The 23,020-nt window shown below is 38.3% G+C and overlaps 1 protein-coding gene across 1 annotated transcript in view; it reads right to left on the bottom strand.

The window, feature by feature from the left end:
• The window catches only part of MARCHF1 (membrane associated ring-CH-type finger 1), a 319,475-nt gene that overhangs the window by 290,611 nt on the left and 5,844 nt on the right, over nt 1-23,020 (bottom strand). The gene's annotated exons all lie outside the window — the stretch shown is intronic.

Consider the following 23,020-nt stretch of genomic DNA (forward strand, 5'->3'; position numbering starts at 1 on the left):
TCTGGTCTGTGCAAAAAACTATCAACAAACACTAAAGGAGTGTGAGATGTTGAAATTATATAAACAAGTTAAAATAATTTAAAAATTCTATAATGCCAAAAAATGTATCTCTTTTTAGAAACTCATGATTTATTGTAAAAAACAAAATACATTTATACAAGTTTGAAATTTTGAAGATTCTTTTCTACTGGTTTTGAAATTAAGTTTATCTATGCTAGAAAATGGTCAACATCATTTTTTAAAAGTTAAGATGGAATGAAAGGGCCATAGTTGTTAACCAGATATATTCACGAACAAAGAATTTTCTTTATTATGTTTGGCTTGTTTGTCCAGAACATAGAATAGTAAGGGCAATATTATTATAATAAAGTCCAAGTTGGCATTCTACCTTAAATCTTACATGAACACGTTAAACAAGAGTAAATTTGGATACTTTACTTTTACTGTAACATGTTCTCACAAGTTTTCCATGTAAGCCAAGATTTTTTAAACTCCCAAAGATCCTAGCGAACATGTACATATTCATAAATAAAATGGTCTCAGTCTTTATTCCTTTAACACCCAAGTAACCATACTGCAGTTTTGAAAGAAACTTCTTTTGTGGCAGATCTAGAAAACGGTGCTATATTTTCTTACTGATGAAGAAAGGAAGAAATTTAACAGGACATCAATTTTGAGTAATGCCTAGTACTGTTGCATTATCCACACAATTGCATGAAATCTTCACAGCACACCTGGATAGGTATTACTAGTCCTAGTGTACAGAGGCTCAGAGAGATGAAATACCTTCATGATGATTTCACGGCTGTCTGATGGAAAAGACAGGAGTCCAACCCTCAAATACCAGGCCTAAGGCCCAGTTTCTCTGCAATCTGCCAGTCTATCTTTCTGTGCTTTTATAGTTCCACACAGTAAGACTTTTCTTCAAAGATGTCAAAGATTTAGGGCTATCATAATCTTCCAAGACTCAATAATTTAAATGACTGGTCTATGCAGATTGTATAAGATATGAGAACATTATGTAAGAGACATTCCATACTACTCAGCCATAAAACAGAACAACATTTTGCCATTTGCAGCAACATGAATGGATCACGAGGGCATTATTCTGAGTGAAATAAGTCAGACAGAGAAAGATAAATACTGTGATATCACTTATATGAGGAATCAAAACTACAACAAACTAGTGAATATAACAAAAAAGGAAGCAGACTCACAGATATAGAGAACAAACTTGTGATTATCAGTGGGGAGGGGGAGGTACAAACTATTGGGTATAAGATAGGCCAAGGGGGCTTCCCTGGTGGCGCAGTGGTTGAGAGTCTGCCTGCCGATGCAGGGGACACGGGTTCGTGCCCTGGTCCAAGAAGATCCCACATGCCGCGGAGCAGCTGGGCCTGTGAGCCATGGCCGCTGAGCCTGCGCGTCCGGAGCCTGTGCTCCACAACGGGAGAGGCCACAACAGTGAGAGGCCCACGTACCGCAAAAAAAAAAAAAAAAAAGATAGGCCAAGGATGTACTATACAACACAGGGAATATAGCCAATATTTTGTAATAACTGTAAATGCAAAGTAACCTTTAAATTGTATAAAAATGACAAATGATTAAAAAAAGAGACATTCCAGAAAAGTACCCAGTTCTTCCTTCCCGGAAAAAATTGCGGGAACTACCAGCCTAACAATTAATGCAGAAATGTGGGGAAATGAGCCAACCAAATGAAAATTAAAATAGCAACCATCTTTTTTTCAATCGTATTAACTCCTTCCATCTTCCCTTTCTGTGGCTGGAGAAAAGTAAATATAATCTTCAAGTAATATTATATGTTCAAGGAAAATGCAAACGCACGTATTTACCAGACCAAAGTAGTAAACATTTTTCTCTATGGGTTACCAGAAATCACTATTTCATAACAACCATACTGTACTCAGAGTTGCCTCATTTCTACTAAATGAACAATACAATGGGACCTCTAAAAGGAATGTCTGGAGCTTGAGCAATAACACAGTAAAATTAAGGGGATGTCAGTGGGACTAGATGTTTGTAATTACATGTAAACTGCTGCGAAGGTGGTGAAAACTAGCTGAGAAAAGAGAATAAAACCTGAGGCTGATCAATAAGCAGGAGATGACTTCTCATATAGTCCTGTGCACTTGTTGACAGATAATTACCACAAATTACATTGATCCTCAAAAAAGTACACAGACCACATCAGATGAGTAAAATACTACCTTAGTGTGATTTTTTTAAAATATCTTGTGGTTCAGCTAAAACTCTTTACCTTCATACATTTTCCCCTTCTTGACTGGATGTCCTAACCAAAAAGTCTTTAATGATACTATTAATAATAATTTATTTGTCAATACTATTGTATAATTAATTTTAATACAATTCTACAAATAAATATTTATTGGATACTATGTATCAGGCTGTGTTCAAAGAGGAAAAGGTTTATTTAATTCTGACCACAGCCCATTGAGCTAAGTGGTGTTATCTCCACTTACAGATGAGAACACTGAATTTCAGGAAGGGTAAGTGATTTGAATATAGATGGGAAGTAACAGAGTTGGGGTTTGAAACCAGCAGTCTGGTTTCCAGGCGCAGGCTCAGTGATCACACTACACAACTTCTATGAGAGGGCCAGAGCAGTTCCTGTGTGCCAGGCACTGGTCATACCCTGTCCACATCACTTCACTTTACTGGCTCAGAAAGCAAGCTCCCAGTAGCTATGATGCTCTGTATTTTACTAAGGAAACTGAGGTTCAGAGGATCTAACGAACCTGCTCAAGGCCCATAGCTACCAAGTGGTGAAAACAGACTATGACTTAGGTCTTTCTGACCCCAAACCTCTTCCCTGTCTACTCTTCTGTGCCTTGGCTTTGCCAGTTACTTTCTCAGCAATTCTACATTAGTTGCATGAGATCAAATGCCAGAACGGTTTGGAAATAGTCATAAGATGAAAAACAAGGTCAGACATGTCTTTAATAATTAGGACTCACTCAAGATTGCAATAAACCATGTCTGTTATACCACTATGCACCGTGTTACCCTTCAGCTCTGGTTGCTCTCCTGTTTTATGTGTATCATACGTTTCAGAAGCATATCATCTTTGCTGATGTAAAATTATGCGCTCACCAGTATATCTCTTTACTCTTTAAAAGGAGCTAGTTTTATACAATTGTAAGCCACATTTCATGATCTGTTGCACTCCAGAATATGTCTGTGTCCAATAGAATAGCACCCAAATAGTGTGTATGCTCAGGTGGATTAAAAATACAATTTACATATCAATCAGGATTTGGTGACATTTCTGTCAAGAATTTACATACATTTTGAAACTACTTGGGAAGGTGTCTGTAATGAAATTATTACCCAGATGTTTTACTTTGTTCTATGTTGCTGCATTTACTAACAGTTCAATATTTCCTATTTCATTATTATGTTTTAATATGCTTCCTTTTTAAGGGGAAGATAATAAAAGATTATCTTGCTGATCTTATGGGATTTTGCAAAATATTCTTTTATCCAATGTTTCACGAATCCTAACAGACGTAAGGGATGCACGCCATAATATTTGTTTTTAAATCAATGTGAATTAATATTTACTTTTAGCTAGAAAATTATTCTCTGATACTTCTTGATAAAACTGGAACATTTCAAATCAAGTACCATTCCCATATTGTTCTGTTTTCTTTGTCCCAAACTCAGGCTTCAATCCCTCCCCCTTTTCCCAAACCCAGCCATGTCACCCTCTGGAACTGCCATTCCCAAACCTGCAAAGCCCCCCTGTGTCGTCTCCATGTTTTAATTGAATTCTGGTTTGCCTCTGAAGACACGAGTTTTTCAGTGTTGGCTATTTTCTCACCATCCTGTGAACCTCACGGTCAAAAAGAGAAACTGACGTTCTTCTTAACTTTCACTTAGAACTCCCAGGCAGCTACTCCTCTTTTTGAAGCCCATGCCATCATGCTCAGCACCTCACTCTTAATGTCTGCAGACAATCTGCTCACATTTCTACTTTCATTGAAGATTCAGGCACCAGGCTCACAGTCTACTTTCCTGGCCCAGAGCCTGCTATTCATCTGCCATTAGGGGGACAACAATCCCCCTAATGATCCAGCATCACCGTGGCCCTTTGACCCCAGTGCGCTTCTCTACCTTGGCGCTTCAGACAGCATGCCAGAGTCACAGCTGAGACTGGAGATCACCTCTAACGAATGCACTTCCAAATCCACCTTTATTATTCGACCACACCCACTGCAATCATTTTCAAACCACTCTTGGACATCCCAGTCCTTGGTCCTCTTTATGTTCTTTCCTTCTCTCATTATCAAGTTGATACTCTATAGTTTTTAATTTTAATAATACACTTTCTGGTGTCTCAGCCTCTCTCTTTTTTCATCACATTTGATGGTGGAACTACTGGCTGTAATGAAACCCCTGCACATCTGAGTTCTGTGGTTTCCCCAGAGCAGCAGAGCGCTGCCGGGGAGAGTTTCACAAAAGGACATATTCAATCCACTATAAATTAATGATTAGCAAACTCAGAAATGCCCTGAAATACCTTCTGTAGACCTTACTCTGTCTCTCTGAAAGCCTCCTCTCCAATTCACCACAACCATTTCAAAATTTTTTGAGTCTCATTATACCTCTGATAACTTTCTACATCTCCAAATTGGCACAAGTCTGTGCAATCAAGAAAAGAAAATATAGCTGAATAATATTTTAAAAAAACATAAAACTGACCTATGTTCCCCTACAGCTAGTGCCCTCTGTCCTTCACAGCCAAATTCCCCAGAGGAGTTTTCTGTGCCCACTGTCTCCACATTCTCGCCCCCATTTACTCTCCAGGCTATGCCAAAGAGCTCTTGGTACAATAAGTGCTGGCATTTACATCGTCAACTGCAGTCGACACTTTTCACCCTTCTAACCTGCCCTCTCAGCAGCCTTCTAGATGCTGACCTCAGTGGTCCTTTTGAAGCGTTCTCTCCTATAAACCTCCACACCACAACCCTCTCCTGGTTGTTACGAATCTCCAGCTTTCCTCTCTGTTCCCCTTAGAATTCAGCCTTCTCTACCTGGCCATCAACATTAGGATTTCCAGCTCTTCTGGGTCCTTTCATTTTCTCATTTTATTCTTTCTCACTGGGAAAATCATTCATGCTCACAGAGTCAATGGTATACAAATATATGGCCACACTTTGCAGGCCACTCTTTACTCTGCAAATCATTCACTCAAAGCCTACTGACGTCTCGTTTTGAACATGCAAACTCATAATGCCTACCATGAACTTTACCATCTTCCTCACAGCCCACCAAACCTGCTCTGTTCCAGTGTTCTTTACTTCTAATAACAGTAACCCAGTCACCCAGTTATGCTGGCTGGACACCGAGGGTGGTTTTGCATCTCTCTCCCTTCTTTCCACATCCAACACCCCACTAAATCCTGTAAAGTTGACTTTGCAAGCTTCATTCACATCCACTTCCTAGTTTCCACAAACCCCACCTCCCATGAATTCTAGTCCATTATCATCATCTCTTTCCTGGGTTACTGAAATAATCTCCTAAGTATTCTACCCATTTCTACTCTTGTGCCACTTCACTCTTTATGCTGAAGGAGGAGCTTAAAATGAAAATACAATGGAATCACACCACTTACCTGCTTAAAATTCCGTGTTGCTCTTAGTATAAAATGAAAGCTCATCAACCCAGCCTGCACTGTCCAACCTGGGCCCACCCCCACCTCTGCACCTTCATCGTGGACCACTCTCGACAATCTCACTGGGCCTCCTGGTCTTCAGATACACCCACAGCCTTCGTTTCCATGGGTGCTTGCACACGGTTTCCTTATTCTGGGGCACACTTCCCTCCCTTCTTTGTTTAGTGAGCTCTAATCCTCAGCTCTCAACACATGCCACTTCTTCAAGACAGTCTCATTTTCTAATTATATACACTTTTACCTCAATTACCACTCCTCTCTAGTATTGATCACAATTTCAATTTTACATTTTGTGTGTGTTCGGTAATTTAGTTAATGGCTATTTCTCTAACTAGACCATGAGGTCAAGAACCATGTATGGCCAATGCTTAGTATAGGAGTTGGCAACAGTAGGCATTCAATGAATATTTGGGGAACAATATTAAATATAAATAATTTCAATTATCCCGGTTGATAAATTTGTGGTAAATTAAATCACTGACACTAAGAGGTAAGTCAAAAATATTATGGGCCAAAATTGCGAAGTTCAAAGAAGGTAAACTAAAAATTAATCATGAAAATTTTATCACGATTAAACAAAATGACTGCTTTAATTAGTTTTTACTTTCTCCCTAATTTTCATCTCTTTCCTAATTCAACTGAGAAATGACTAGTTCCACAAATCAAGGAAAAGCTGTCCTTTGTAGAATAAAAGACTGCAAAAGTAGAAAATTCCAGCTTCAAATCCTGAACCTCTCATTTATTGTCAAGGCCCTGGAAAAACTACTCAGTTGCAATCCCACTTCAGGAAAGCATCATCTGTGGCTCTGTTGTCACAAAACAGAAGCTCCTTTGGCAAAAGAAAGCACAGAGCAAACTTCCCTCTATAACTTCTTCTTCTCATACAGCTACCAGCAGCCGACATACAAGGAAATTGGTAGAGTTATGAGATAATGTCATTAGATAAAATTAATAAAAGCATAACTTTGCATGACTTTTTATGCTTTGCAAAGACTTAATTACTTTTCATTTAACCTGTTTTGTTTTTTTTTTCAGCCATGTTCTCAACTTTGAGTTTCTTAGAAAGAAATCACTTGTTTGATTTCTAAGTAGGGAATCTAAAGGAATATGTAACTATAGAGATTAAAGGCTTGCATTCCTTTTCATGAACAGCTATTATATGCACACATCACATGATTATTTTTCACTAAGGAGGCTCACTCCTTGCTGACCTTCCATTCTGAAAGTCACCGGATCTATAACTATTTCTACTCACTGCAACTGGGAAAATACAAAAGTAATTTTTTTTTTTTTTTTTTTTTTTGCGGTACGCGGGCCTCTCACTGTTGTGGCCTCTCCCGTTGCGGAGCACAGGCTCTGGACGCGCAGGCCCAGCTGCCATGGCTCATGGGCCCAGCTGCTCCGCGGCATGTGGGATCTTTCCGGACCGGGTCACGAACCCATGTCCCCTGCATCGGCAGGCGGACCCCCAACCACTGCGCCACCAGGGAAGCCCCAAAAGTAATTATTAAAAGCATCATTGCCATCTATTTATTTGCCAATTATTTGAATGGTAAGGCAAAAAAAGGAAGTGCTAGATTTTAAGCCAGTTATTTGAGGTGTGGAGGTGATAGATGTCATTGAGAATAGGATGAAATCTGTGACTCCTTTTTCCGGAAAAGTCCTCTTCACGTACAATTTTCCATAAAACATCAGGAGACTTGTAGTGTCCTGAATTCCATTCATGGGCCTGAGTGTAGAAGTCCTGTTAAAGACTGTAGACTCTAAGACGGTAACTACTTACAGTCTTCTTCACCTGCTGTTAAATCCACTGTGCTTCCAACACAAATAGTCTCACTATGTTCGTTAGTCTTATGCCATCTGTACCCGTAACACCTACAAAAGTGATAGAATTATAGACCCCCAAAAGTCAGAGGATTAAGGGAATGGACAAAGAATTTCCTTCACATGTCCACTTAGACCTCCAAAGTGTTCTGATGTCTCAAGTTTGTGTCAAAAAACCCACTACAATGCTGACTGCTTTGCCAGCTGCTTTGTCCATCTCACTAACTCACAGCTACCCAGCAAGAAAGGCATCATTACCCTCCTGTTACAGATGAAGAAACTGAGTGTCAGAGAGTTGAAGACAAGTTGGCCTGGATCCAGCGGCTGATAAATGGCAGAACTGGAATCTACACACAAATCTAATCAATTCTAAACATCTTGTTCTGTCCACTACTTGAATTTTACCTAACGCAAGATAAAAGGTATACATTAGGATAGTAGAGATTTAAGAGAACCATTACTTTTCTAATTTTACAGTAAAAATAATGTCCTAACCAAATTCCTAATCAAATATAAACCACTGCTGTTGTTTTGAAAACCACACCAGTGGTCATTAAATTAGTCTTAGATAATTAACTGAGTTGATAGTTTTCTAACCTGATTCAACCATTTCAGCATTATCGCTGCTAGAGCATAAACATTTACAAAGCAGAATGATCAGAAGTAATTAAAGTATGCTGAGATAATGTGACCAGTAGGAAACTAATGATGAGGATGATCAAATAATGTCAAACCTTCAGGAAAATTATATTTCAGATTCTACATTTAATAAAACACAATCAATGTACTTTGAGCCAAAAATACATTGAAAATTAAGTTAGAGATTCAACAACAGAAATTGAGAAAAAGAAATTATAGCCAGTGAGGATAATATATTCCCTTCTTATAAAAATTTAAAAATCATAAAATCCCCTTAACCTCAGTCTTTATCTAAAGGAAGAAGTCCCAGCATCACAATTTCTGGAAGAGTAGAAATAAAACCAAACTATAACTTGAGGGGATGGGATTACAAAAAGAGCACATGAACAAATGAGCAATTTAGACTTAGTACACAGAATCAGTTTTTGATCATTCCAATAAATATTTAATGTCATCACTCAAAGTTCATACACACACACACACACACACGTGTTATATGTATTTATTTTAAAGTCATATAGAGATCCTTCTTGACTTACGGTGTGTTCATCCTGATAAACCCATTGTAAATTGGAGATATTGTAAGTTGAAAATGCATTTACTACACATAACCTACTGCACATCACAGCTTAGCCCAGCCTACCTTAACCGTGCTGGGATCGCTTACATGAGCTGTGTTCTTTCTGCGCTTCTCTTTGCTCTCCTGGCTTTCCTGCTCTGGGACTCCCACCACCAGCTTCTCTGTGCTATTGATCTCGCACTTTTCCTTTCCATCGGTTCCATCAAATCACTGTACAGAGTCAGTATTGAATTATAAATATGTTCATGGTAGGTACTAAAGGCTGTATGACTGGCACAATGAACACCTGTCCTGTTAGGTGTTGAGGGTCTGAATCTTGTTACACCAGTCCCCCGTTATCTGTGGTTTTGATTTCTGCGGTTTCTGTTACCCTCAGTCCACAGCCACCTAAAACTACTAAATGGATAATTCCAGGAAGAAACAATTCATTAGTTTTAAATTGCATGTCGTTCTGAGTAGTGTGGTGAAATCTGACTGTCCTTCTCTGTCCCTCCCGGGCCGTGAATCATCCCTTTGTCCAGCATGTCCTGCCCATTAGTCACTTAGCAGCCACCTTGTTCATCAGGTTGACTGTCACGGTACTGCAGTTCCTGTGTTCAAGTAACTCTTGTTTTACTTTATAATGCCCCCCAAACGCAAGAGTAGTGATGCTGGCAATTCAGATATTCTCTCACTGTACCTCATTTATAAATTAAACTTCATCACAGGTATGTATGCGTAGGAAAAAGCAGTATATATAGCGTTCAGTACTATCTGCGGTTTCAGGGGTCCACTGGGGGTCTTGGAACGTTTCCCCCATGGATAAAGGAGGACTACCGTTTATGAGAAACAGTAACCTTTGACCTCATGTGTTTTGGGTGCCTTATGCTCTCAGTATCTGTATACTCAGAGGTACTTTTCTTTTCCGCTTTTTACCAGCACTGAACCTTATTTTGTTGATTTTCATTTGTCATAGGGAGCCGTTGTTAATGTAACCTAGAGGTTTTACCACTCAAGAAGGTGCTTTATTATTTCTTTTTGCAATACTTCTCACTTATATAGGATATTGCCATTAAATTAATGAATTATCTTTGAACACAATCTGTCCTTTCTGAGCTTATAAACTATTCAGTTCTAAAATCTTGAATGAAATATAAATGCCAACATAATACTTCATATTTATTTACACAATTGATCACTTAAATTATTTATTTAATAATTAATTATTCTTCACTAAAACATTTTCCCCTTAAGGTATACTCACTGATTTCAGATTTTCAGTGAAATAATAACTTGAATCAGCTCCTACCAATTCCTCTTTCAGCTCTTCCTGTGATGAATGTGGGTTTATCAAAGCTAGTTACGTCTGGCTATCCAGACAGGATACATGTTCTCCTACACACTTCCCGTGGAGAGTCGGGGAGTGGATTGGCTATGGTTACTCAACTTATGAGTAAAACTACTTGTGATCAATGAGTGAAAATAGGAACCAATAGGTTTTGAGCCAATCTTAAGCATCAAACACTGAAAGGTCTTTGTTTTGTCATGAAACTTTTACAGACATGAAATGATGGAAAATGGACAAGTTGAAAAACAGTATGATTTTATGAGATGTTAAAAATAACTGACAAAATGTGTTATTCTCTAGTTAATTAACCTAGTTTAATTTATTTAGATTATTATCTAGTATTTAACAACTTTTGTAGTACCATTTATAATCTGGCTTCGGCAATTTACTTGCACATTATATATCCAACAGTTATAAAGATATCTTAGAAAGCTATTAGTGCCCAAAAAGCATCAGAGAAGTCACTTCTTCTCTCTTTGGTTTAGGAAAAAGGCAACACAAGAAAAATAAGCACAATTTATTATTATCTAAAAATTTCACTCAAGATTTTACATTTTCACTATCCTTCTTGATGAAAAATTTTGAAATATTTGATAAAGTGATTCCCCAAATTCATACAGTTATGAAAATGAATATCCTAAAGTTGTACATAAACATAGGTTTCATTGAACTACAGAATATTCAAGTGGTGTTTATTCATTTAATAAATATTCATTGAGAGTCTAGAAGTGTTGTATTAGGCACTAAGGTACAACATTTAGCAAAATCAACATGCACCCTGCTTCACAAAGTTCACAGGGGAATACACAAAATGTAGACAATATATTGATTAAATAATTAGAAAATATAGTCAGTGGTATGAGCAAACAACAGGTATTGCCAGAATAACAAGGGCATCCCTACTTCGAAAGGACAGAAGGCTGCCATGAAGATCCAATATTTATTGAACTTATCTTTGAACAGAAACAGACTCACAGATATAGAAAACAGACTTGTGGTTGCCAAGGGGGAGGGAGATGGGGGAGGGAGAGATTGGGAGTTCGGGGTCAGCAGGTGCAAACTATTATATAGAGAATGGATTAAACAACCAAGTCCTACTGTGTGGCACACAGAACTATATTCAATATCCTATGATGAACCATATGAAAAGAATATGAAAAAGAATGCATATATACGTATAACTGAATCACTTTGCTGTACAGTAGAAATGAACACAACATTGTAAATGCACTGTCCTTCAATAAAATAATTTTTTTGAAAAGATAACAGTATTTATGCTTAGCTCTGTATCTCCATGGGTAATTCAGGGAGTGGCCAGGAACTGTATGGGGTTGCTCCCAGCAGAGGAACAAAGGAGGCACAACAGAGAAATAAAATAGTATTAGCAAATCTAACTTATAAACAACAATATTGAGGCATTTCCCACAATTCCCAGAAAGAAAAACTAGGTAAAATTTATGGTTTCCTCACACATTTCTCTGCAGAATTAACGACTACAGAATATTTTCTACAGTCTAAGGTTATATAAACTTATGTTCCCTTTGCATATAGAAGATATGAATATTTTCATTTTTTAGAATGAAAAAGAGAATCAGTAATAAAAACATATTTTTTTTTGCTGCCATTTCCAATGGAAACTAGAAGTATTCATATTATACTCATTCTTATAGCAGCTTTGAGAGGCAGATAGGAATGCATGTCTCCTTTTATCTTAGGTTAGAAATACGATATGTAGTGGTATAGAACTGTTTACATACAAACCTCTCCTAAGCATGTTGATGCTTTAGGGAACTTTCAAAAATCAGATTTCTGACCAACATATTGACTTTTTCCCCATTGAACTGGGAGAGTCAGGGACAGGGACCTCGACATTAAAGGCATCAAAAACTAGCTGAAGATTACAACACCTGACACTGCTGAAGGAGATTATTCTAATTAATTCCATTATAAAAATAAGAACTTATGTCAAATAATGCCTTTGAAAAAGATGAGATTATGTTTCTACTTTCATTGACAGGATTTATAAATTTGTTGAATACACAGATTGGTTAAAATAGTGATTAATGAATTATTTCTGACATTGAATTAAATGTTTCCTTTTACACTACAAGTTCATTTAAGGCCTAAGTTCCTTCGCTTCATGAAAGCAAGGCAAGGCCCTCAGGTTAGCCCAAACCTGCCACGTGGTGAGTATTCAGTAAGATATGGCTGAACAGAAAAACCCTTTTGCACTAGTTAATCCTGGGTATACTCCAAGGATGTTTTGTAAGTTACAGATAATATTGTTAATTCTTTGTACTCTATTAATTGAACTTTATTTTGCAATTTTGCAATATTGAAATGGACCATGCAATGAGACATACAGCCAATGAAAACAAGACCTTTCTTTTCCTTGCAGACTTTTAAATCAATACAGCTAAACAAGCACAAATCTGAACTGAAATCAGTGTCTTGTGTAAGTGAGTTTATAGAATGCACACCATGGGTGTTGATTCAGTGGATCTGAGAGAGGCACAACTCTGGGTATTCTGCAGTCAGCAAACACACACTCATACACACACACACAAAGATTCCTCATGTGATCCTATGGCCATCCTGGTCAAAAACTTTTGCCTTTGGTTTACTTAATAAAGTGTTCTTTATTTCCTTCATACTTGCTCTTAACTTTACAGAAGCATGTTGAGAGAGTCAAAGGAAACATAAGAAATAACTGAGTCCTGCTATTCCTCTGGTTTTACCTGATTTTACCTTTTATATTATTCTTCTTTTCCTCATTTTATAATAAGACCTAATGCCTCAGACATTATGGAATTTTGTTCCGTGGTGATTTTTCTTATATAAATGTGACTTCTACATGAGGCAGCTGAATGGAGGCACGTTTCAAGGGATTTAAATAAACATTTTTAAAGAAACTTTGGCAAAAATGTATTCATTGATGCCTGGAGTTCTTTTTGTAAGGCAAGAAAAGCTGTGTCAAGAGAGGGAGAAATAAAGGGGCATTTACGTTAAAAACAGAAAAAAATATGTATTCAGTTTTATATGCACATACACACAAAGCCTCAAAAACAACTTACAAGGAAAAAATTGGTTGGTAAAGCAACTCACTATGACCAATAAAACACCATTTTAATTTCTCCCTCAGCCCTGAACCCTGGCTATTATGGCTGTGTGAATCTGTGTTATACATTAGGAGAAAAGGGGTCAAAAAATAAGTGCTTGGGTTCTAGATTTGTTTTGGAGACAAATTCATCAGAAACATTTATAACTTCACACTGTGAGTCTCCTGTTAAACAAAAGCAGAAGACAGTGTGGGGATTCCAGGCAGGGAGTACAGAGCTACTTTTATATCTGACTGAAGAACAGAAGCACATCTTATCCTGGTAACGTAATTCTCTACAGAGGAACAAACATACAGGCCCAGGAAGGACACACAAGGAGCACACAGATGGGGCAGGGACCCCCAGGCAGTCAAGCTGAGCAGCTGAATCAACCCTCGAGTCTAGGGGTGCTGCAGACCACCGTCAGAACCCCTTCACACCCAAAAGTGCAAGAGGAAAAAAAGGGCACTCCAAGGAAAGATCCATTTTTATCAGCATGATTTCTGACCATCAGATGCATACTTTCTCACTCAGCACCTAGGAACTCCTTTTACTAAGAGAAACCCAAAACCGTTTGTGAAACACCACCATACAGTCACAAGTTAGATGATAAGAATTTTGTCATATTTACTCTGCAATAAAGAGGCAGAGAAAGACTAGAAGACCTGCATCAGTTAACATAAAACCAAAATTCAAGTTGCTTGAATCGCATCTCCTAGAACCTACTCTAGACACCATGTATCACTAGCATATCTGTGACTCTCTCTTAGGACTTACACATTTTCATATGTGGCAGTTCAAGTCACGCACTTAAATATTCAGAAATTACCAAATCTCCATACAGCTCTTGCCATGCTTCCCAGGGCTCCCTTCCCTGGATCTCTAGGAAGTGCACAAAGGCCCAAAGGAAAGTGCAGAAGGAAGGGAGGCAGCTCTTCTCCTGGACAGGACGGTGACCACGTACACACCAGCATTAAAAGCCCACACTTCCATTTGTAAATGCTGTTTCTGCCAGCGTGACTTTTATAAGTGCAGAGCTTCATGAATTTAAGGTTTACCCTACAGATCTGCACTGAGGGGAAATATAAGCATCTATGTTTGCATGAAAATTAATCAGACAAACAATTGAACTGAAGGCCAGGCTGCACAGGAGATAACCCTCTCACCTATTCCAGCAGACACGTTAATAACTTGGCCTTGCCTGACTTCCTAATTTTCTGAGACTCATTCTTTAAATAGCAGATAGATTGTATCTAGCCAATCCAGTTTTGGGCTTAGCTTCTAAAACATATTGTGTATAGCCTGGCACAATGCTGAAATGTCAGGATTTTGTGAGTAAGGTCGAATTGTAAACAACTGAATTAAAACCTCCAAAAGTTTAATTCAAAATGTGTGCGCTTTCTGGGAACTGTATTCATTTTATAGTTAAGTTCCGTTTCGTATCTGCTTTACCGGTTTGGAAGATAAATACAAACTAGATCTAACAATGCCTGATAAACTCCCAAGTTTTCACATATTACCGAGGATGCTTCTTTTTCTTCTTTTTTTTTTTCCTACTTGTTTTTAAATCCATGTATTTTGTCAGTACCATCATACCATATTGATGGGTCAAGTTGGACTAAAGGAGGAAACTCTATACCTGAAAAAAAGAAAGTACAGCAGGGAGAGGAAACGAACGTCAGGCCGAGAGAGTAGCTGCACGGGAGCTGGAGCTGGAAGGTTGCTGAGGACCCTGGACTGATTCATTCAACCCACAGTCCTCCCTCCTTCCACATCTGGAAAAGCCCCAAACTGCTTTTCCCAGATTCCCTTGCAGCTAGGGTTCTCAATGTAAATTAGGCCCATCAATTACACACCGTCCTGAGATCTGGAAAAGTGGGAACGAGGTCTCCTTTCTGTTGCTTGTGTGGCAGTGGCTGTTTTCAGTCCTGAGTGTGAAAATGTTCAGGTGTCCCAACAGCAGCAGTGAAGTACCTGTTATGAGTTTTGGAGATGCTGTGAGGCAGCTGTGATAGTACAGATGGGGCTCTGGCTCCAGCCTGGTTCCGGACACCTCTCCCTTATGGGGACAAGAGTGTCGTCATGGGATTATGTCCAAGAAGCTCAGCCCAAGTAGTTTTCAGCCCTTCTAACAACTTAAATCCCATCTTAATGATCTTCCTCGCATCGTTTCTGTTTCTGGTACTGAACCCTGACTGATAAAGGGAGTGAGGGCCGGATGCTCTCAACGGAATTTTCTGTTCTTATAACCAAGGAACTCTTCCTGGCCCAACCCCCAGAGTGTTGTGATGCCGGGTTAGAACCACATCTATGGTCCAAAGTCAGTCTATGTACTAAATCCAAATCAAAACAGAATTAAAGGAAAAAAGAAAGGCAATGGCCAAAACAGAGGTTTCAGGGAAAAGAGAAGCAGGAAAGCTAATTCATGCAGAAACGTAACAGGCAATGGCCCAAAGGAATTTTTCAGCCCCCAGATTCATCTCTCTCCCTTCTGTACTTACTTTTTTCAGGTATAGAGTTTCCTCCAGCCAGCATCTCTGTGGTCTTTTTTGCAGGGTATGTGGCAACACTTTGGTGTGGCAGAGCTTGGGCCACTAAAGCAATTTGTGGTAGTAAATACAGAGCTTGAATTTGAAGAGCCTCATTCACACACCACACTAACAAGCTCTGAGTTTGTGTTACAGGCAAAGCTGAGCATTGATGGTTTCAGAGCACTGGGGTCTATTTATTGTTTTGGAAAGACAACTTTCAAGCAAAGTTCAAAACGTATTAGGAACAATAACACCTAGCAACAGAAAGACAACTTAGGAGACTACTGAACTATTATGGGGCAGACGTGATGGTGGCATGAACGGAAATGAGGACTGAAAAGACGTTATCAGGTAAAAAAGACATTATCAGGTAAAGAAAAAAGACGTTATCAGGTAAATTTGATAAAACAGTGAGTGAGGGACTGGAGGTACACGACAGGAAAGGATGCACTTTCTAATTTGCACAAATGGATCAACTGTGATGCATTTTATAAAGACATAGAACAGGCATGGAATTCATGGGAATAAAGAACAAGGTAGGACTCAGCAAGGTAGAAAGTCAGGATTACATGATTCTGCGGCGGGTCTTGTTCCTGATGAGTTGTGTGACCCTGAATAAATCCCTTAATCTTCAAGTCCCTCTTGTTTGTGTAATGGAGGTAAGAACATCTGTCCTCCATCACACATGAAATTCATATGCGAAGAAAAGGAGCTAATGTGACAGGGACCTGAAGATTAGGTTGTTTTTTCTGATTGTGATTTTTAACTCATTTGGAAAAACTAGCAGTGTTTGTAAAAAGTCCCCAACCTTGAAAAATTAAATTTCATTTCCTTCATCTAGCTCAGTTTAAAGTTTGATCCTTTTTAACCTCAGACCAGGAGGACTGGACTCCTTTAGTATGAAAAAGAATAATGGTTTGGAGCCCATTATTTTATTTAGAAAGACAACTGAGTAAAGTGGACATGAGTCAGAGATGTCCATGGAAATGGGGACAATTACCATGGAATAATGCACTTCGGTTTATCGTGCACAGCCTTGTGTAACATCAGTCAAAGCTTTCCAGAAGCAGTTAGAAACACACAGTGAACTGCAACTTCACTATTAAGTCCATGTCCACAAGTAAGCAGCAGGCACATATGGGAACCTGGTCTCATTTTTCAGCCATTCTGACAAGCAAAAGGCAATGAACATAAGCCATTTTATGTGATACAAAATTTGCACCATGTTTTTGTACTTCACTCCTTTGTTTTCGAAGAGAAAGAGTCAATATGTTCTTTACAAAGAACAAAACAAAACAAAAATTTCTAACTCAGCACCTGAGTTAATATGTTTGACACAGAAACAAAAGTATGTAAAAAAACAACCTTGCTTTAGGTACATCAGAGTTGTAACTTTAAGAGAATAAGTAGCAGGAACTGGTCACCTGATAAAACCTGTCAAACCTGCTTTGTGTACTCTCAAACAACTTTTGTGTTATATATAACTAAAATAGGACGTGCACGATATATTATGCTTGGTCAATTTGTGTTGAGACAATAAAACTTTTTTTCACATAGTAGATCTTAAGTCAATCTCTATATTTATACCTTGTCCTCATAGGCATCTACTCAAGTCAGGGCAGCTTTCTGGATAGGTAGACATATGCTGTTGTTATAAATGCAAATAAATATTCAATACTTATAGTAAATAAAGTCCAGTATAATAACTAGGATAGAATACTTATTATCATTTATAATCAATGTATGGAACAGGTAAGGCCACATCCAGGGTTCTTAGAATCCCAGAGTCAGAAATCTTTATAGACAGGGCAGACAGATGAGTGATGCAACTCATCCATGGAATTTGGCTGTATATCTCAAACTTGAGGATTTCACATGTGGTTTACAGAAGCATATATAATTACCTTATATAAAGAGTTAATGTAATATAATTAAAGATTATTTTTCTTTATTATTACCTGGCTTAGTCACAAGGAAAATTTTGCTTCAAAGGTCTTCATTTCAGCTTCCCCATCTGTGAGATGGGAAAAGTAACATAACAATGAGCCTCTTGAAAGAAGAAATAAAAATGGACTGACTTGGCTTGGCACAGTTCCCTTGGATAGGGTAGTGATGAACAACATATGGTGGTCTTAGGCCAGATTGAATGAAATATTTACTTCTTTTTCTAATGTCAGGAATTAGCATGAAGCTAACTAGAGTGTTTGCAGGAAGAGTTTCCATGTAACGGGAAGGAGCTGGCTTTGTAGGGACCCATCTTCAGATCCATACCTACCTAAGAGTTGTAATTTATCTTCTGATGCACACTGATTCTTAACCCTGCACTTAGGGCTTCTTAAAAGACATACCCCAGGGCTTCCCTGGTGGCGCAGTTGTTGAGAGTCTGCCCGCCAATGCAGGGGACACGGGTTCGTGCCCCGGTCTGGGAAGATCCCACATGCCGCGGAGCGGCTGGGCCCCGTGAGCCATGGCCGCTGGGCCTGCGCGTCCGGAGCCTGTGCTCCGCAACGGGAGAGGCCACAACAGTGAGAGGCCCGCGTACCACAAAAAAAAAAAAAAAGTAAACGAAATTCAGCACTTTAATTTTCACTTGATAAATGGTTTACACAGGGTCATGGAATGCCCTTTCTCGTCCCTCCTTATCACCATCCTCTTCATATCTCCAACTCTCAGTGTCTACAGGGAACTTGAACTCCCACAGTTGGACCAGCATCACCTAAGGGGTCTTCTAACACCCTGTCTTTACTCCCTCTCCTATCCTACCTTTGACTTACTCATTTATTTGTTTTCTTCCCTAGATTCTTGAGGATAAGGACTGTCTTTTTTTTCAGTCCTGTATATTTATTGCATAGCGCAGGGCTTCACACAAAGCCAACTATCAGTACAGAGTAGTTAAATGAATAAATGAAGACACGTTATAAGCTGGGTGATAACTGTGATTCAGATAGCTCTGAATCACTCCATTTCCCCCGAGACTTACCCTTTTTGTTCCATGACAACAGACAGCTCTGGAGTCCCAAACTGAAACTCAACAATGGACAGCCCTGGATGTCAAACAATTCATTCATCAGGCCTTTCAATGACCACAGTGATGAATTAGTAGGGTAGTTACTCTAGGTTAAGCAACATCATATTAAATGATGTGACTATCAAATATTTCAATGAACAAAATACAGTCTACGGAGTAGCATAGAACTCTGGATGCCTGTTCTGCCACTTTTCTAATCTTCCTGCATCTTCATGTCTCTGTAGGTGCCATCAGCACAGCAGTACTTGCTTTCAGGGTTACCAGGACATTTTGAGATACACATCTAAACTCGTCAGCATAAAACAGGCATTAAAAATACTCTTATTATGCTATTGGTAATTGTGTTCTGAGGTATAAATGTATCTGAGCTATAAATGAACTCTATCCTATTTGAGTAAGAAGATTGAGTAAGAAGATTGTTGCACAGAAATAGCTTGGATTCTTCAGGACCACTCTGACATGTTCCACTTATTTCCAGGTACAATTTTTAATTCTGAGGCCAAAACAAGCTGACTTGACAAATATCACGCCCATGTGTCCTGCCTGGTCCCTTGCTATGAAACATGACGACACTCCCACAAAAACCAACACAAGGAAGACAACTTTGCTGTCTGTATCACTTCAGCCTGCTAAGAGTAGAGAGAAAGCAGGCAGCTCAACTCCACACTTGTCTATCTGGGTACACACAAAAATGACCACAGGGTCTCAGAAAATTAAATCAGTATATTGGAAAATCTGTACGTTCTAAATACTGTACAGACAGTAGAATTAAACAACTATTGAGAATTAAACATTTTTTTTGAGGAGCTCACAATTTAATTTATATCTAAATGAAACAGAAAGACATGACACATTTTGAAAAAGAACAGCTCTGAATATGATCTGGTGACTTGCTCTGGAGAGGAAAAGATCTCTTCCTCTGAGGAGCATTTTTAGATCAATCATTACTATTGTGAATAATCACGTTTTGACATTGTTCAGTAACTATACAATTAAAGTTAATGCATTACTTTAAGCTGCACGGCGAACGTAACCTTTCTTTGTGATGTGATGTTTGAGGCACCAGTCTCCCCCGCCTTTGCATTCTTCAGTTCAATCTGTTTCCATAAAAACCATTGGGGTATATTTTTAATGATTTACTTCCTTACAAAAATCAAAGCTCTTGAAAGGCACAAGGTCTTTTATGCCACTTCCCTCCTTTGTTTTTTATAGTCATTCTAATAAAAATTTAGATTTCATTCACTATTGCCTTTGGCAGTACTTAGTAAAGGCTTTGTAATAGCAATTAAACGCAATAACTGATAAACAATCAAATAAGAAAGAATCCAAGGGAGGAAGAAAATGAGGTTAAAAAAACCTTGCAAACTCTATCTGCCCTTATTTATTTTCACAATGTATAAAGGTCATCACACAATGAGAAGCTGGCCCACTTGCTCAGAGACTGAAAGAAATAAGGGTGAACCTACTGAAAATAAGTCAATATGTTTAATGAGAAATTTAATATACTCCAACTCCTCTTTTTATTTACCAATTTATTTGGTTCCTAAGAGAGATTATGCTTGTAGGGCAATACCAGTCCATTTGCTGTAGGCAGATATATGATTTCCTTCAGCCTGCTAAGACTAAAAGTCGACTAAGGGGATAAATGGAAAGAAAGAGAGTAAGGAAGACGACTGGTAAACCGTAATCGGTAAATGTGTTTTCTTAATAAGGATGCATTTACATTTCATTGTCTCACGCACTGGGGAAGCTATCTGCAATATTTTAAATTCTTACCAAAGGGGAGCCTTATTCCAACGGAATGTAGCTTTTATAATCATGATTTCAGTTTCCAAAACTTTATGTATTTTTGTCGTAGAAACCATCTCAGAATTGTTTGATCCTTCAGACTAGTTCTTCCCTATTTTAAGGCATAGTCATTTCTAGTAAGAGGGATTTAATATGAGATATCGTACTGAATAGAATTTTATAAACAAAAAATAATTTCACTTTCTCTCAGTTCATGCTGTCTGCTCAAGCTGTTTATCCATTCTACAAATTTTATTCAGTTCCTATTCTGTTCAAAACACCAGGGATATAGAGGTAAACAGGACAGATATTCCCTTTTCATCTTATATCCTAGTGTAGAAAACAGAAAATAAACCAACATGCATTCATATTTATGTAACTATTTTCAGATTAGGATGAATCTATTAAAAAGAAAAAAAAAATCAGAATTGGTGTAGAGAGGGAATGGGTGAGGCACAGTTGGATGAAAATCAGGAGTAGCTCCAGTCAAAGTTGCTATGGTAGATGTGCCAAGTCTTGAAGGAAGAGGCTAGCCATGCAAGGATCTAGGAAAAGAAGCTTTTCTGCATATAATCTAGATCTATTAGGAATACACATTTACTTCCTGTTCCTATCTCCTTCATTTGCATAATAAACATCATTTCCATATTACTAATTTATGAAGCAGATTCCTCTTCCCTCAGTTTCATTTGTTACCATTCTTGCATAAAGATAGTTGACTTGGATCAAATATTATGGTCATTGGTCAAAAGGATGTATTTCTTCACTCCAATTTAATGATTAAATATTATATATTACATTCAATACACCATACTCTAATCAATTCAAACAACACCATTGCTGAAAGTTACGCATAGAAGACAAATAATTTAAAACATTTTAATTTTTTTTTTTTTTTTTTTTTTTGGGTACGGGGGGCCCCGCGCAGGCTCAGCGGCCATGGCTCACGGGCCCAGCCACTCCGCGGTATGTGGGATCCTCCTGGACCGGGGCACGAACCCGTGTCCCCTGCATCGGCAGGCGGATTCTCAACCACTGTGCCACCAGGGAAGCCCCATTTTGTTAATTTTGAATACAAAATACTTCAACCTACTAGACTTGGATAATATGGCTATTTCCAGTAGCAAATGATATCAACATTACAAATTTTGGCATAGACTAAGGAAAAAGATGTTATATCCATCTGTCTATAGCAAAAGCTCTACCTGACTTTCTTTTGTTTTCATCTAATTTTGCTCTTTTGTGATATTATCTTTGAAATGGTAGGATCACTTGTAATTAATTAAAGTTACATAAATTCTAGGCATGCATTCATTTTCTGTATGATATCCAGTCATTGTTCACTAAATCATAAAGAATGGGATCCCAGATGAAGAAGCCACATGTTCAGGGGCTGATTTCATCTATATTACGCAAATGTCCAAGTGGGCTGGTTTAATATAAACCAAAGAAAATACTAGTAAAGTCTATGAGCAGCAAGAACAACAAAAAAGCTGATGATGGTATGGCTCAATTAAAACATACGAAAAGAAGTAAAAATAAAAGTGCATCATTTTAATTTCTGATTTTTCATAAGCTCAATAACTATGGAACTTTAACCTTCAACACAACTGTTCTATTTTGAAAATAAGGTTATGAAATAATTAAACATGAATCTTTTTAGCTGCTTGTTTCATTAATAAATACTTATCAGGCTATGTAAGGAGGTACTTAGTCATCCAGTAGCTGAAAATTTGATTTCTAAAATGTGTATTATTAAGTTATATTATTTCTAGAAAGAGTTTACAGCAAGTTGGAAAAATCTTGGGTTTTAAAATTAGACAGAAATCAGAATCACAAATTCTGATTTGCCACTGGGGTGAATTACTTCACCTTTTTGAGTTACACTATTTTCACTTATATTATGCCAAAACACTATAACTCATAACGGGTGTGGTATATAAATAACCTGGAAATTAGAAGTTCTGAGTCCTTATGATTTGGAGTGAATTACTTAAACTCTTAACAGCATCTCCGTTTCATTATGTATTTGAATAATTAAATTGTATTGTGTACATTTCAGCAATGTTCCCCAACCTTTTTGGCACTTGGGACTGGTTTTATGGAAGGCAATTTTTCCACAGACCAGGCGGTGGGATGGTTTTGGGATGATTCAAGGGCATTGATTGGTTATAGTCTCTGTGCAGTCAAACCTCTCTGCTAATCATAATCTATATCTGCAGTCGCTACCCAGCGCTAGTATCACTGCCTCAGCTCCACCTCAGATCATCAGGCATAAGATTCTCATAAGGAGGGCACAAGCTCGATCCCACTCATGCACACTTCACAGCAGGGTTCGCGCTCCTATGAGAATCTAATGCTGCCGCTAATCTGACAAGTGGCAGAGCTCAAGCGGTAATGCAAGTGATGGGGAGCGGCTGTAAATACAGATGAAGCTTCGCTTGCTTGCCCTCTGCTCACTTCCTGCTATGTGGTCTGGTTCCTAACAG

Source organism: Lipotes vexillifer, unplaced genomic scaffold (assembly GCF_000442215.2).
Source record: "Lipotes vexillifer unplaced genomic scaffold, Lipotes_vexillifer_v1.1 scaffold744, whole genome shotgun sequence".
Classification (NCBI taxonomy): Eukaryota; Metazoa; Chordata; class Mammalia; order Artiodactyla; family Lipotidae; genus Lipotes; species Lipotes vexillifer.